This window comes from Halichoerus grypus, chromosome 7, assembly GCF_964656455.1.
Source record: "Halichoerus grypus chromosome 7, mHalGry1.hap1.1, whole genome shotgun sequence".
Lineage (NCBI taxonomy): Eukaryota > Metazoa > Chordata > Mammalia > Carnivora > Phocidae > Halichoerus > Halichoerus grypus.
In genome coordinates this window covers 53,426,797-53,441,756 of record NC_135718.1, presented here as the reverse complement: position 1 = coordinate 53,441,756, position 14,960 = coordinate 53,426,797, and the positions used below count along the sequence as shown (strand labels likewise).

Here is a 14,960-nt window from a genome sequence, read left to right as displayed (position 1 = left end):
CAGTAGCCTTGGACACTATCCCAGTGTTTCACCGAGACTGAAGTGGAGTACCGATAAAGACAACTATAGGAAAATCCACAGGCTGCATGACTCTTCCCGATGTGGACTCCAGGTAGCTCTAAGCAATAAGGGTTCTGCAGTGGCTGAGTTCTAGCTTGACGATGGCCATTCATTCTAATACCTCTCCCAGAAGCAATTCTTGCACAGAAGTCTTCATCCTGTTCAGGTGTTTTGCTCAATAGCCTGAAGAACTCCCTTTAACATTTCTTGTAAGGCCACTGTAGTGGTGATGAACTCCATCAGCTTTTGTTTGTCTGGAAAACTCGTTTATCTCTCCTTCAGTTCTGAAGAACAACTTTGCTGGCTATGCCGACAAGAGGGGTCAGCAATCCAGCAGGTGTGTGTGAGCAGATGATGGTCCAAGGCCTCAGGAAGCAGCCATTTTCTGTGACTACCCACTCATCTGATGGTAAAATGCAGCCTGTGGCTTCTACACATTGTGCCAGAATGTCTACTCTGAGACTGAAGCAGCTCGTGCTGGATATGTGGCGGGTCCCCATGAAATGACAGGGCAGTGCACCTGGTGGCAGTCACAGGATGCAGCCTGCCCCTTACAACCTTCCCCTCAGCCTTCTCTGAGATTTGTGCTGACTTCTCTGATGCCAAATCATCTTCTGTGAGTCACGAGTGTACTAATGAACAATAGATTTCACATTTTTAGATGTACTAGTAATACTCTTCGTGTCAAACATCACCTCTTTCCTGGATACAGGTAGCCCTGAGAAATTTAGAGTTCATGAATCTTCCATTGCTTCTTGGGCCATGGCCCACGTGTAATGGCCCACAGTGTAAGCATTGTGGCCAGTGAGCAGCTACTTCTTGAGCAGGGCTAGACAGGTTTGCTTCATGTGAGATGGGGGCCGAGCCTAGCCTGTGCAGCCCATTTGTGGGAGCCTGCCTCAGGCACAACACTCCGGCTGCAGCAACTCACTTGCTTGATGTCTGTCTCCAAGTGGACAGCAGCCTCTAGTACCCCGACCCTCCAGGGATCTTCCCCCGAATTTAGACATGAGCAAAACAACTCTTTTTGCTTGCACTGCATGCACTGCAGCAAAAGAAAGTTACTGTGCCCCAGAAATTGACTCAGAAACATAATTATTTTCCCTTTCATGGTTTTCAGGCTCCAAAGTTCCAAATTAATCTTCTTAAAATCCTAATTTACCTTAATTGCTTTTTATGAAATACTGTCTACTAATCAAGAAACATGTATAACATGAGTAAGCCATAATTAATAATAATAACAATAAAGTAAATACCCATGTCCCCTCTACTGAACTTCAGAACCAGAAGACAGGGCTGGGACTAGGGCCGAAGTAAGTGAGGAAATGACCTCGGGCACAAAATTTAAGGGGGTGCCAAAAAATGCAGTAACCAAAATAAATCATGTTTTAATGCAATATTTTAAAAAATCAAATTTAATGCCAAAAAAAAAAATCCATGATGAACAGAATATCAAAATTTTGAATGAAGATGAGATCAATGTTGCTGAGTTATCCCTTTGCGTCAGGCTCCAGTGTGGCCCGGCACAGGGTAGAACATTACAACACACCAGTCCCTCAAGATGCTCCGGGCTCTGGAGAACCCCGTGACTCCACACGGCCTCGTGACCTCGGCACTCCTCAACACGCACGTTTTCTTATCGGGCTTCCTCCACTCAGCTTGACAACTGCCACCTCTGTGCCTTCTGTTCCCTGAGCCACAGGATCCACCCCCTCCCTCCACCTATGCAGATCTTATCATCCTTCCAGGCCCAACTCAAATCTCACTCTTCCATGAAGCCTTTCTAAACCCCCTAAGACCCCATTCACTCCCCTGTATCTGTGAGCGGTGATTCTGCCCTTCTTTGAAATGCCGCTCTACTTATGTGTGCTCTACTTAGCATTCTCAGGGACAGTCCCTTGCTGTTTCAAGTCTCTCTGTCCTGTTCCCCTACTAGATTGCATGCTCCTCAAGAGCATGTTATATTTTCTTGTATCTTCCAGAACACCATTATACTTGGGTTTCAGTACCTACTGGCTGTGATTGGTTAATTGATGGATGTGACTGGTTAAAAAGTGAGAAGTGAGGAGCACCTGGGTGGTTCAGTCAGTTGGGTGTCCGACTCCTGGTTTCGGCTCAGGTCACAATCTCATAGGTTGTGAGATTGAGCCCCCAAGTCGTGCTGCATGCTTGGCAGGGAGTCTGCTTGAGGTTCTCTCCCTCTGCCATTCCCCCCACTCACACACACACTCTCTCTCTCTTAAAAAAAGTGGGAAGTGAATGTAAAAAATAAAATAAACATGGTCGTGAAGGATCGCTGAAGACTCGCAGATAAAACTGGTAAGGAAAAACACTTCGAGCAGAAGAAATAGTACAAAGATGCCAAAGCACGCACGGTCACATCTTATTTGGAAAACTGCTGATTACTGAATATAGCTGTAGCAGTGAGCGAAGGAAAAGGAACAATGGAGACGAACTGGATAGAAGTGGTGGTCAGACCATCAGAAGCCACAGAGATTTTAAAAAGAGAATGATGTGGTCAGATGTCCATTTCTGAAAGCTGATGCCGTAGCAGAGTAGAAAACATTTTAGAAGAACAGACCGGAGAGAGAGAGGGTGGCTAGAACAGTGTCAGGCATTATTTTAAACACTCGATATCTGTTAACACATTTCATCCTCACAATGTATTATTATCCCTATTTTACTAATGAGGGAACTGAGGCACGGAGAAGTTATAAAACTTGACCAAAGTCACATAACTAATACGTGACAGATCCAAAATCAGAACCCATGCCATCGGGCTTCAGAGCATGGGCTTTAAGGACTGTGCTATGAAGGGAGAAAAGGAGGAACATCTAAACTATGGCAGGGGCAATGAGAACCAAGACAAGAGAACGGCTTCACAAGAGCTGTGTGAGAGAGAAGCTGGTGTCCTCAGACATGGCTGCATTCAAGCACAGAGAGCAGCTGAGGTGACTCACAAGAGTCTGCCTTACATAACCAGCTGGGCCACTGACCAAGATGGGCATCTGTGGAGAAGCAATTGCTATTGTTATGCTATGTCATTCCAAGGAGAGAATTAATACTGTGTATGCTTTTGAATATGTGACATGGGACATCAAGTAGGACAGGTCCAGGAGAGGGATGGAAATACAAGCCTGAAACACAAGAGAAAAATCTGGACAAAAGATACAGATTTGAGGGGTGCCTCGGTGGCTCAGTCGGGTAAGCATCCTCTTGATTTCAGCTCAGGTCATGATCTCAGGGTCATGAGACTGAGCCCCATGTGGGGCTGTGCTCAGTGCAGAGTCTGCTTGAGATGCTCCCTCGCCCTCTCCCTCTGCTCCTCCCCCCACTCCCCCGTGCACAGACTCTCTCTCTCTCTCTCAAATAAATAAAATCTTAAAAAAAAAAAAAAGATACAGATTTGGGAGTCATGAATGCAAAAGCAGTAGGTAAAAGCATGGGTTAGATGCAGTCACAGTGGGAAGGAGGATTTACAGTAAGCCATAGGGACAGCTAAGGATGGAGCCTTAAGGGACACTCCTATGGGAGGGGCAGAGAAGGAACCAGCAAAGATCATCAGTAAAGAGGAATAAGAAAAGACTTCAGGGGTGCCTGGGTGGCTCAGTCATTAAGCGTCTGCCTTCGGCTCAGGTCATGATCCCAGGGTCCTGGGATCGAGCCCCACGTTGGGCTCCCTGCTCGGCGGGAGGCCTGCTTCTCCCTCTCCCACTCCCCCTGCTTGTGTTCCCTCTCTCACTGTGTCTCTCTCTGTCAAAAAAAATAAAATATTTAAAAAGAAAAAAAAAGAAAAGACTTCAGAAGAGGACTTCAAAAAGGCTGAAAGGAGAATTACAGGAGGGAAAAAAAAATAATCAGCACAGTACAATGCCACAGAAAACTAAGGTAAGAAAAGGAACCAAACACGGCCTACTTACTTCTCACAGTCAGAGCGTACTGCAGACCTGTGCAGTACCAGCTGTGCTAGCACACCAAGAGGGAAGCCTTGGTACGAGGACCAAGGCAGAAACCAGAGGGGGGGAGGGGCTAAGTGCACATCAACTCTTTCCAGAAACTCGAAAGGAAGCAGGGAAACTAATGCCTTGATAATTCAAATGTACAGAGTTGAGGGCAGGTTGTTTGTGTTTGTTTTTGATGAGGAGAAAGAACTGAAAATGCTTACTGACAACAAGAAATTATCCAATAGAGAAGAAAGATAAAACTTCAGGCAAAAGAGGGAATTGACAGAATAAGATCCCGAAGGAGACAGGAAGGGCTGATGTGCCCCAGGTGACGGGAATACAGAGGTGAACAAGCCTCTGCCTTGAGCAGCTTCCACACTAGTGGAAGCAGGCAGATGGGCAGCAGACACATACACGCATACTCCATCAGGTGGTGGTACGCGCCGTGAAGAAACTGGAACAGGAAAGAGGGATGAGCATACCACTGGGAGTACATGGCCATTTTATACAGGGTGATCGGGAAGGCCTCCCTTAGACAGTGACATGTGAGCAGAGACTCGAGGGATCAGCATTGCATAGAAAAGGAACAGCAAAGACAGACCTGTGAGGCAGCATGTGTGTGGTACGACTGAGGAATAGGTAAAAGCCAATGTGTGGAGTGGAGCTGAGGCTGGAGAGGCGGGGAGGATCATGTCGCATGGGGCTTACATAGGGCTCATAGGCCCCTGTAAAGACTAGTTTTTTGTTTGTTTGTTTGTTTTTTAAAGATTTTATTTATTTATTTGACAGACAGAGATAGCAAGAGCAGGAACACAAGCAGGGGGAGTTGGGAGAGGGAGAAGCAGACCCCCTGCTGAGCAGGGAGCCCGATATGGGGCTCCATCCCAGGACCCCAGGATCATGACCTGAGCCAAAGGCAGACGCTTAACCGACTGAGCTACCCAGGCACCCGTTTGTTTGTTTTTAAGATTTTATTTATTTATTTGACACAGAGAGAGACAGCGAGAGAGGAAACACAAGCAGAGGGAGTGGGAGAGGTAGAAGCAGGCTTCCCGCTGAGCAGGGAGCCTGATGCAGGGCTCGATCCCAGAACCCTGGGATCATGACCTGAGCCCAAGACACACGTTTAACGACTGAGCCACCCAGGCGCCCCTGAAAAGACTAGTTTTTATGGAGTAAGGTGGGAGCTTTTAGAGTGTTTTCAGCAGAAGAATGACATGATCTGACTGACATTTTAGAAAGAAACCTCTGGCTGCCATGCAGAGGACAGTGGTGGAGTGAGGATGAAGCAAGAAGGCGGTTAGGAGACCTTCGCAACAACCAGATGGCTGGGGTGGCAGGGCTGGAGGTGGTGAGAAGTGGAAGCTTTTCTGATATACTATCGTCAAGACTGGAAGGTGATTCTAGAAGCATTTTTGTCCTCAACATCTGAAAGACTGAATATCAAAGAGAACAATATGTCCAAGGATTCGCGAGACATCTGTAGAAAGGGAAGGGCAGTGATGAAATGGAAAAGCAGGCTGAGCAAAGCCAGGCTGTGGAGGCTCCTGGGGCCAGGGCGGGTTGAAATCTTACTGGGTAGGCCACAGGAAACCAAGGAGGGCCAGTAAGAAGATACGCAGACAAAACCAAAGGCATGGGAAGCCAGTTAAGAGAGATATGCTTCCTGACATAGTGGTCTCAATTTTTTCTCTGATTACAAAATAATACTGAAAATGAAGAGAAGCATAAAAAGGAGATCATAACCTGGCCATCCACATAGAAACACTTAAGTTTTGTTATATAATTTTTAGTCTTTTTCTACAGATATATAATCAATTTCAAAAAGACAAAACATTTTTCTAAACTTGCTTATTTCACTTAATGTACCCCAAATATTTTTCTGTCACGGAGGATTTTTTTAAATATCATTTTAGATACCTTTCAGAGGAGCGATGAGAAAGGCTAACCAATAAAATATCGATAAGGATGGAAAAAGAGGGCTGACTCATGGAAACGACTTAGTCCCTACTTTCCTAAGGGGAAAATGAAATATATTCATGCTGCAGATAACCCTGATTTTATAGTTAATGATTTAATTAACTGTGCATGTGGACCTCCAAGCAAAGATCTACATTATATTGGTTCTGAGGTTTCTAATTAACACCATGAGAGAACCACAAAGTTTTGAAACACTTCTAAGCATTACAACCTAAGTCTGAACATAATCAAGCACTGCAAAATCCACCTCAATTACAAATCACAGCAGAGGGGCACCTGGGTGGCTCAGTCGGTTAAGCATCCAACTCTTGATTTTGGCTTAGGTAGTGGTCTCAGTGTCGTGGGGTCGAGCCCCGCACCAGGCTCAATGCAGAGTCAGCTTGTTCCTCTCCCTCTGCTCCTCCCCCCATTCATGCTCTCTCTGTTTCTCAAATAAATAAATAAAATCTTAAAAAAAAAAAAAACATAAATCAAGCAGAATGATGCCTCTCTTTTCTTTCTCCTCTATTAAAGAAAAAGAAGTGATTAGGGAGTTCAGTTAGATAGAAACAGGGAACAGGAAATATTAGAGGAAGGAAATTAAATAAACTAAATGAAAGAAACCAATTTCCAGCTCTGTCTTTCAGGAAAATTAAGATTTCTGTCCAATTCACAGACTTAAGACTTTGAAGAAACTAAAGTCCTTTAAAAAGTTCTAGTCTAACTTGCATTTTATGCAAGAGGAAATGAAGCATAGACAGGATGAGGTGCTCAAAGTCAGGGCAAAGAGACCAGAATCCAGGTCAGTTTTGCTGTTACCAATTCACTGTGCATTCCGCAAAGGTTGGCTCTTTATCTTATTCACTGCTTTATCTTTGCACCTAAATTAATGCCTGACACATAATCAGTTCTCAATAGTTATTGCATGCATGCATGATTCATTGATGACAAATATTTTGGGGTTCTAGTAAAAGAACTTAAGGGTAGTTGGGTACAGTCACTAAATTTCAGGTTGATGTCACAGATAATACATTTAACAATATGTCCATATATTTCTAACAGTACAGTCTTTCAATTCTTACTTCATTGATCCCTTCCTGTTTGACTATGAGTCACAGAGCCTTTGGTTCCTCATAAGTGAATTAAAAATATAGGGCTGCTATGAGAAAAATTATGTATTCTTAAGCAACTTTATTATTTAGATAGTGCTTAGAGTTTGGAAACAGAAGCCAGTTATTCGTGCCTTAAATCTAAGCTCTTAAAGACCTGTAAGTGCTCCAAAGCTCAAGCATCCCAGAGCCATCTTTACAGATACGGATTTGTACTGCAGAAAGATCACCAACTCCCGGGTGCCTGGGTGGCTCAGTTGGTTAAGCGACTGCCTTCGGCTCAGGTCATGATCCTGGAGTCCCTGGATCGAGTCCCGCATCGGGCTCCCTGCTCAGCGGGGAGTCTGCTTCTCCCTCTGACCCTCCCCCATCTCATGTGCTCTCTCTCTCTCTCTCATTCTCTCTGTCTCAAATAAATAAATAAAATCTTAAAAAAAAAAAAAAAAAAAAAAAAAAAAAGAAAGATCACCAACTCCCTATAAAGTGCAAATTCCAGGCTTCTGTTTGGGAATTCTTTGTTTCCAGTTTAATTCAGTTCCATACTAAGTAGTATTTCCTGAGTGCTTACTGTATACAGTCATTATGCTAGTCACTACAAAAATAAAAAACTAAGCAAACATAGTCCTTGTTATTAAGGAGCTTGCAATCGATTAAGGTAACTATAAAGGAAGACTTTGGTAATGACACAAACAATACAAGGTGCTTCAGGTAATTTAAACGTTGAAGAGAGTATAGCTGGGTTGGAACCACAACAGGCTATTAGGAGGATGGGCTTAGGACAAAAAGCTAACTGTACCCAATTCATTTTGTGTATGTGCAGAATGAGTGAATTAAGTACATAACAAACATTCACTGAACATCTATGAACCTGAGTTATAAAAGGCACTGGATATGCAATGCTGAAGAAGAGTACGCCCTGCCATGAAGAATCTTATAGTCTACTTAAGAAAAGGAAAAAGAAAGGATAACAATAAGGAAAGACGGCATGTGAACACAAAAAGATGAGAAGTAACAGGAGAGAAGTTTTAGTCACAAGAAACAATATTAACAAAGACACAAAGAATCATCAATAAGTGGTGAAGTTGGCCTGGGCTTGGCCAAGTGCAAGGTAGTGGAAGATTAAACTGAAATATTAAGTTGGTCTTACCGGAAGATTATCTCATACTGGAAGATCTTGAATGCTAGACTGAGGAATATGAATTAATTCAAAAGATGATGTGAAAGGACGGGAGATTTTTTTCTCTCTCTTTTTTAAGTTTTTATTTAAATTCCAGTTAATTGGGGTGCCTGGGTGGCTCAGTCGTTGAGCGTCTGCCTTTGGCTCGGGTCATGATCCCAGAATCCTGGGATCGAGCCCCGCATCGGGCTTCCTGCTCGGCGGGAAGCCTGCTTCTCCCTCTCCCACTCCTCCTGCTTGTGTTCCCTCTCTTTCTATGTCTCTCTCTCTGTGTCAAATAAATAAAATCTTTAAAAAAATAAATAAATAAAATAAATTTCAGTTAATTAACATACAGAGTAGTATTAGTGTAAATATAGTGATTCAACATTTCCATACGACACCTGGTGCTCATCACAAATGCACTCATTAATCCCCATCACCTACTTTACCCACACACATCACATCTTCTTTATCTATTTATCAATGGATACCTGAGCTGTTTCCATAATTTGGCTAGTGTTGGTAATGCTGCTATAAACATCAGGGTGCATGTATCCCTTTGAATTAGTATTTTTGTTTTCTTTGGGAAAAATACCTTTGTATTCTTTCGGAAAACAGTGCAATTGCTAGATCATAGGGTAGTTCTATTTTTAACTTTTGAGGAACCTCCATACTGTTTTCCAGAGCGGCTGCACCAGTCTGCATTCCCACCAACAGTGCAAGAAGATTCCCCTTTCTCCACATGCTTGGAAACAACACCTGTTGTTTCTTGTGTTGTTGATTTTAGCCATTCTGACGCGTATGAGGTGATATCTCATTGTAGTCTGGATTTGCATTTCTGCTGGGAGATTTTTAAGCGAATAAGTCCTATTACAGGCTATGGCTTAGAAGGACAAATGTAGTTGTATTTCATGAGATCTATACACACTGACGTAAAAGTAACTTCTAGGTTATGTGTCATAAGAAGAATGAACTGTTAAGTCATGTGTGTAATGTCCTGTTTGTGTAAAATGATATGCACAGTAGACAATGACTCTCAGCATGTTTGTTCTGCTTACCATCTACTGGGGAGGAACACGGAGAGGGGCAGGGCAGGGGGAAAGGGAGCCAGTTAATTTTCACTTTACCCATGTATAAGCCTATACTTTCGTAAAACAAAACAATACAAAAAGAAGCAGCTTTGGGCGCCTGTCTGGCTCAGTCGGTAGAGCGTGCAACTCTTGATCTCGGGGTTGTGGGTTCGAGCCCTACATCGGGTGTTGAGATAACTTAAAAATAAAATCTTAAAAAAAAAAAAAAAGGAAGCAGCAGCAGCTTGGGTGTAAAAGGAAGATGGCAAACTGAAAGATGGTACAGAGATATGCCAGGCTGCACTGCTGTGGAATTTAACTCTAACTGCACACATACACGTACACTCTCATCTTCTTTTCACCAAACTTCTCGAAAGAGTAGTCTGTTTCCAACTGTTCTTAATCCCCTCTTCTGCCCCAGCATGAGCACAGGCTTCACAGTTAGGGCGAGGTCAAACCGTAATTCTACCCCTTACAAATACACGCTAATTACTACTGACCCTGACCTGACCAAGTAAACCTGAACAACACTTGCCTGTTATACCAACATTATTGAAAAAAAAAAAAAGAATCAGATAATCTAAAAAAAAAAAAAAATCACTTGCTATCCGGAAAGAACCACTGATAAGATTTTTATGTATTGAGATTAACTGATTTATTTCTCTCTTGCTCTTTTCCCACTTTTGAGGGAAAAGTAAATGCATATCTACAAATTGTTTTGTAATCTGTTTCATCAGATAATACTCTATAGTGAATATTTTCCATTTTCCCAAGACATCATTTTTAGTTGATCCCTAGCATTCTCTATTCTATAGATGTTCTATAGTTTATTTCCCACTCATCTGATTGTGGTGTTGATTTAGATTGTTTCCAGTATATACTGCCACATGCAATACTGTAATAGGTATTACACATACAGAGATCTCCCACATATAGAGATCTGTCCACATATCTGATTAATTCCACTAGAAAAATTCCTGTGGGGAGAATTAGCAAATCCAGGAAGTATAAAATAAAAGTGCCAGTTTGCTTTCTCGAAAGTCCTTATTTATAGCTTTACCAGCAGGGACCTTCTCATGTCACTCGTCAAACATCTACTTAGTTTTCTTCTATTTTTAAAATTTGTGTGTTTTCTTTTCATAGTTTAGTGCTTAAGCAGATTTAGGATCCTCAGGTAAGGGTCATTTTACCCATCTGTGTATCTCTTATGGTGTCTATTTTGTTAGTACTACTTATTTTTGGGTATTTATCTTTTGTCCAACCACTTATTAGCACTTTTACTGCTCTCTTATCAATTTTAGCGCTTTTTTTAGTAGACTATAATGTTATCCTCAACAGCAATTTTTGTCTTCAACCATCCTCTGTTTCATAGTTTAGGATTTAGTGTGAACTTTCCGAACAATGTGTTTAAGAGTAATGGTTATTACAGGCAATCATGCTTTATTTCTGATTATAATGGCAATAATAAGCCCAATAAACTACCATTCAATAGGATTGTTGGTTTCTGCTTTAAAATAGATATTTATCATATTAGGCAATATCTTTCTATTTTCTGAAAGTTTTAAATGAAAAATAAATAGGCTTAATTTCATCAAAAGCCTTTAAGGCATGTATTTAGATACTATTTTTAAATTTGTTCTGCTGAGTTGGATGTTATTAGATTTCCTGGTCTTAATTCATCTTTGTATTCCTGAGATAAACCAGCTTAGTTATAATGGATCATATTCATCTGACTCCTACACTCCACCTTTAGAAAACTGCCCAATCAGGGCGCCTGGGTGGCTCAGTCGTTAAGCGTCTGCCTTCGGCTCAGGTCATGGTCCCAGGGTCTTGGGATCGAGCCCCGCATCGGGCTCCCTGCTCCGCGGAGAGCCTGCTTCTCCCTCTCCCGCTCCCCTTGCTTGTGTTCCCTCTCTCGCTGTGTCTCTCTGTCAAATAAATAAATAAAATCTTAAAAAAAAAAAAAAAAAAGAAAAGAAAACTGCCCAATCAATCAGAGTTGACTCTTCTTGAATCTATGTATCAATTCTCATCACTACTGTTCTAGTTCAGGCCTTGTTTCTCACCTGGATTCCTATAATGACTTTTAAATACTCCCCCTCCTGTTCCTGGCTCTTCTTTTCAATTACATATGTAGTCTTATAATTGCATTAAATTTATATAGAACCATTTGAGGAGAACTGATACTTTTTTTTTAAAGATTTTATTTATTTATTTGTCAGAGAGAGAAAGAGAGAGCACAAGCAGGGGGAGCGGCAGGCAGAGGGAGAAGCAGGCTCCCCACTGAGCAAGGAGCCCCTTGCGGGACTCGATCCCAGGACCCTGGGATCATGACCTGAGCCGAAGGCAGATGCTTAACCGACTGAGCCACCCAGGTGTCCCTGAGGAGAACTGATATCTTTATGAAACTAAGTCTATCAATGAACATGAATAATCTATTTATAATTTATAATTTTCTGCAAAAAGGTCTTACACATACTTTGTTGTTATTTCCTAAGTACCTTATGGGCTTTGATGCTACCGTAAATGGATGGTATCGTTTTATTTTTTTTCTTCATTGTCATCACTCTAACCTGGCTACTTACTTTCAACTCTAGCCTGGATTGCAATATGACCTGATTTCTCCACTTGCATTCTTTCCCCCTCTAATCCATTCTACCACACATTACCTTTTTAAAATGATAGATCATGTCACTATATTGCTTAATACCCTTTGGTGCACCTAGGGAAACAATACAAATTCTTTACCAACTGTCTAGACTTTGTGTAATCAAATCTCTGCCTGCCTCTCTGGCCTCATCTCCCTGGTCTTCTTTAAGTGCTGAAACACACTAAGCTCTCTCTCAAGGTCTTTGCACTTGCTCTTTCCTCTGTCTAGTACACTTTGTGTCTTTTAAGTCTGAACTCAAATGTCAACTCCTTAGAGATGTCTCCGCTGGCCGTTGCATCTGAAGTAGGTCCCCTATGTTATTCTTTTCATCCTCTTGTTTGTTTCTTTTATAGAATCTACTATAATTTATAACATTTTATTTACTTTTTTTTGTCTGTTTCCTCTTTGGACAGCTAGAGTGGATCTGCAGGATCTAAGATGGTCCTACTCACATGACTGGAGCCTTGGTTTTCTGGCTGTCGACTGGGACACCTTAATTCTTTTCCTTGTGGTCTCTTTTTCCAGCTGGAAAGTTTGGACTTCCCTAAAGAGCAACCGTGTCCTAAGAGGTTAACTTTGAAAACAAAAGCTGCAAGATCTCTTAAGGCCTAGCATCAACAGTTTTACAAATCATTCCTGTCTCATTCTATTAGTCAAAGCAAGTCACAGGGCTGGTGTCTTTTATAAAGATTTTTTTTTTTTGGACAGAGAGCAAGCGAGCGAGCACAAGCAGGGGCAGCAGCAGGCAGAGGGAGAGGGAGAAGCAGGCTCCCCGCGGAGCAGGGAGCCCGATGTGGGACTCGATCCCAGGACCCTGGGATCATGACCTGAGCCAAAGGCAGACGCTCAACCAACTAAGAGGCTGGTGTCTTTTAAATGATGTTTTCTGTTTGTTGCTGGTGTACAGAAAAACAATTGTTTTATTATACTAATTTTATAGTCAATCACTTTGCTAAACTCTCTTATTATTTCTAATAACTTGGTAATTGTAGATAACCTTGCTTTATTTCTGGTCAGAAAACATGATTTGTAAATATACCAACTCACTAAAATTTATTAAGCCTTACTTTATGATCTACTGTGTACTCCCACTTTTTTTCAACTGTTCCATATGACTGAAAAGAATATGAATTCTCTAACTGCTGGGTATATAATTCCAGAAATGAGTATTACATTAAATTTGTTAATTGTCAAAATCTTCTGTATCTTTACTGATTTTACATCTGCTTGACCTATCAATAATTGGAATATATGTCACAACCTCTTCCTATGATCATGGATTTCTCAATTTCTCCCCAATAAAAAATTAATTATACAAATTTGGTTTAATCTACTTTGAGGTGGTTCTAATGAGTTCACACAAGTTTAAAATTATATCATCTTGGTAAATTGTTTATCATTATATAACAGTCCTCTCTACTGCTAAGCCTACCATGTTTGATATTAATTGTTATGCCAACTTCCTTTTGGTATTTGCCTAGTGTATCTTTTTCCTTTCTACTACTGCAACTTCATGGATGGATGTATCTCTGGTAAAGAGTATATAACTGAATTTTGTTTACTCTTATCTTTCTCAACCAGCGAGTTTATTAACATGTATCATTAATATATATATCTCTGGGGGCGCCTGGGTGGCTCAGTCGTTAAGCGTCTGCCTTCGGCTCAGGTCATGATCCCAGGGTCCTGGGATCGAGACCCGCATCGGGCTCCCTGCTCCGCAGGGGGCCTGCTTCTCCCTCTCCCTCTCCCGCTGCTTGTGTTCCCTCTCTCACTGTGTCTCTCTGTCAAATAAATAAATAAAATCTTAAAAAAAATAAAAAAATTTAAAAAATTAAAAAATTAAAAAACTAAAAAATTTAAAAAATATATATATATCCCTGGACTTATCATCTTACGTTTAAATATTCATCCCAGGGGTGCCTGGGTGGCTCAGTCGTTAAGCACCTGCCTTCAGCTCAGGTCTTGATCCCAGGGTCCTGGGATCGAGCCCAACATCCAGCTCCCTGCTCCGCGGGAAGCCTGCTTCTCCCTCTCCCACTCCCCCTGCTTGTATACCCTCTCTCGCTGTCTCTCTGTCAAATAAATAAATAAATAATCTTTTTAAAAAAATAAATATTCATCCCACTTTTCCCTATGCTTCTTGCTCCTTTTTATAAATTTGTATTTGCCCTTTTGTCCTTTTTCTACTTGTTTGTTATTTATACACTCTATTTTAGGTTTACTTTCAAATTTTTACTGTATGCATTTAGCTTAACAAAGTTAAAAAATATCTTAACACCCTCTCCCCAAATAGTAATTTTAAAAAACTAGAATACCTCAACTCCAGAATGCTCCTCAGTCTTGACTTAGTGCTCTTAGCTGACAAATAGTTAACTGAACAATGTTCTTTTTAATTTTAATTTATTTTTAGCTCTATCTTTTTAAAAAACTCTCCCCACTACAAAATATTTTATATAGACAATGTCTGCCATTTTATTTATTTACCATTCTTTTCTGCATCTCATACTAACCTTCCTGCACCTCATTCTGGATTCATTTTCCTTTTCTTGAAATATATCCTTTATACATTATTCCTTTACTGCAGACATCTCACAGTGATAAATTCTCTGAGTTTTTGTTCATCTGTAACAGTCTTCATTTCACCTTTGTTCGGTTTTTTATTTATTTATTTATTTTTATTTATTTGACAGAGACAGCAAGAGAGGGAACACAAGCAGGGGGAGTGGGAGAGGGAGAAGCAGGCTTCCCACAGAGCAGAGAGCCCGATGTGGGGCTCAATCCCAGGACCCTGGGATCATGACCCAAGCCGAAGACAGACGCTTAACGACTGAGCCACCCAGGCGCCCCACCTTTGTTCATTTTTTAAAAGATTTATTCATTTGAGAGAGAAATAGCATGAGCGGGAGGGGATGAAGGAGAGGAAGAGAGAATCTCTAGCAGATGCCACGCTGAGTACAGAGCCTGATGCAGGGCTCAATCCCAGGGCCCGGATATCATGACCTGAGCTGA

The 14,960-nt window shown here is 41.5% G+C and overlaps 1 protein-coding gene across 7 annotated transcripts in view; it reads right to left on the bottom strand.

Annotated features, from left to right (window-relative positions):
* ASCC1 (activating signal cointegrator 1 complex subunit 1) overlaps positions 1 to 14,960 on the bottom strand; it is a 103,975-nt gene that overhangs the window by 39,617 nt on the left and 49,398 nt on the right. The window lies entirely within an intron of this gene.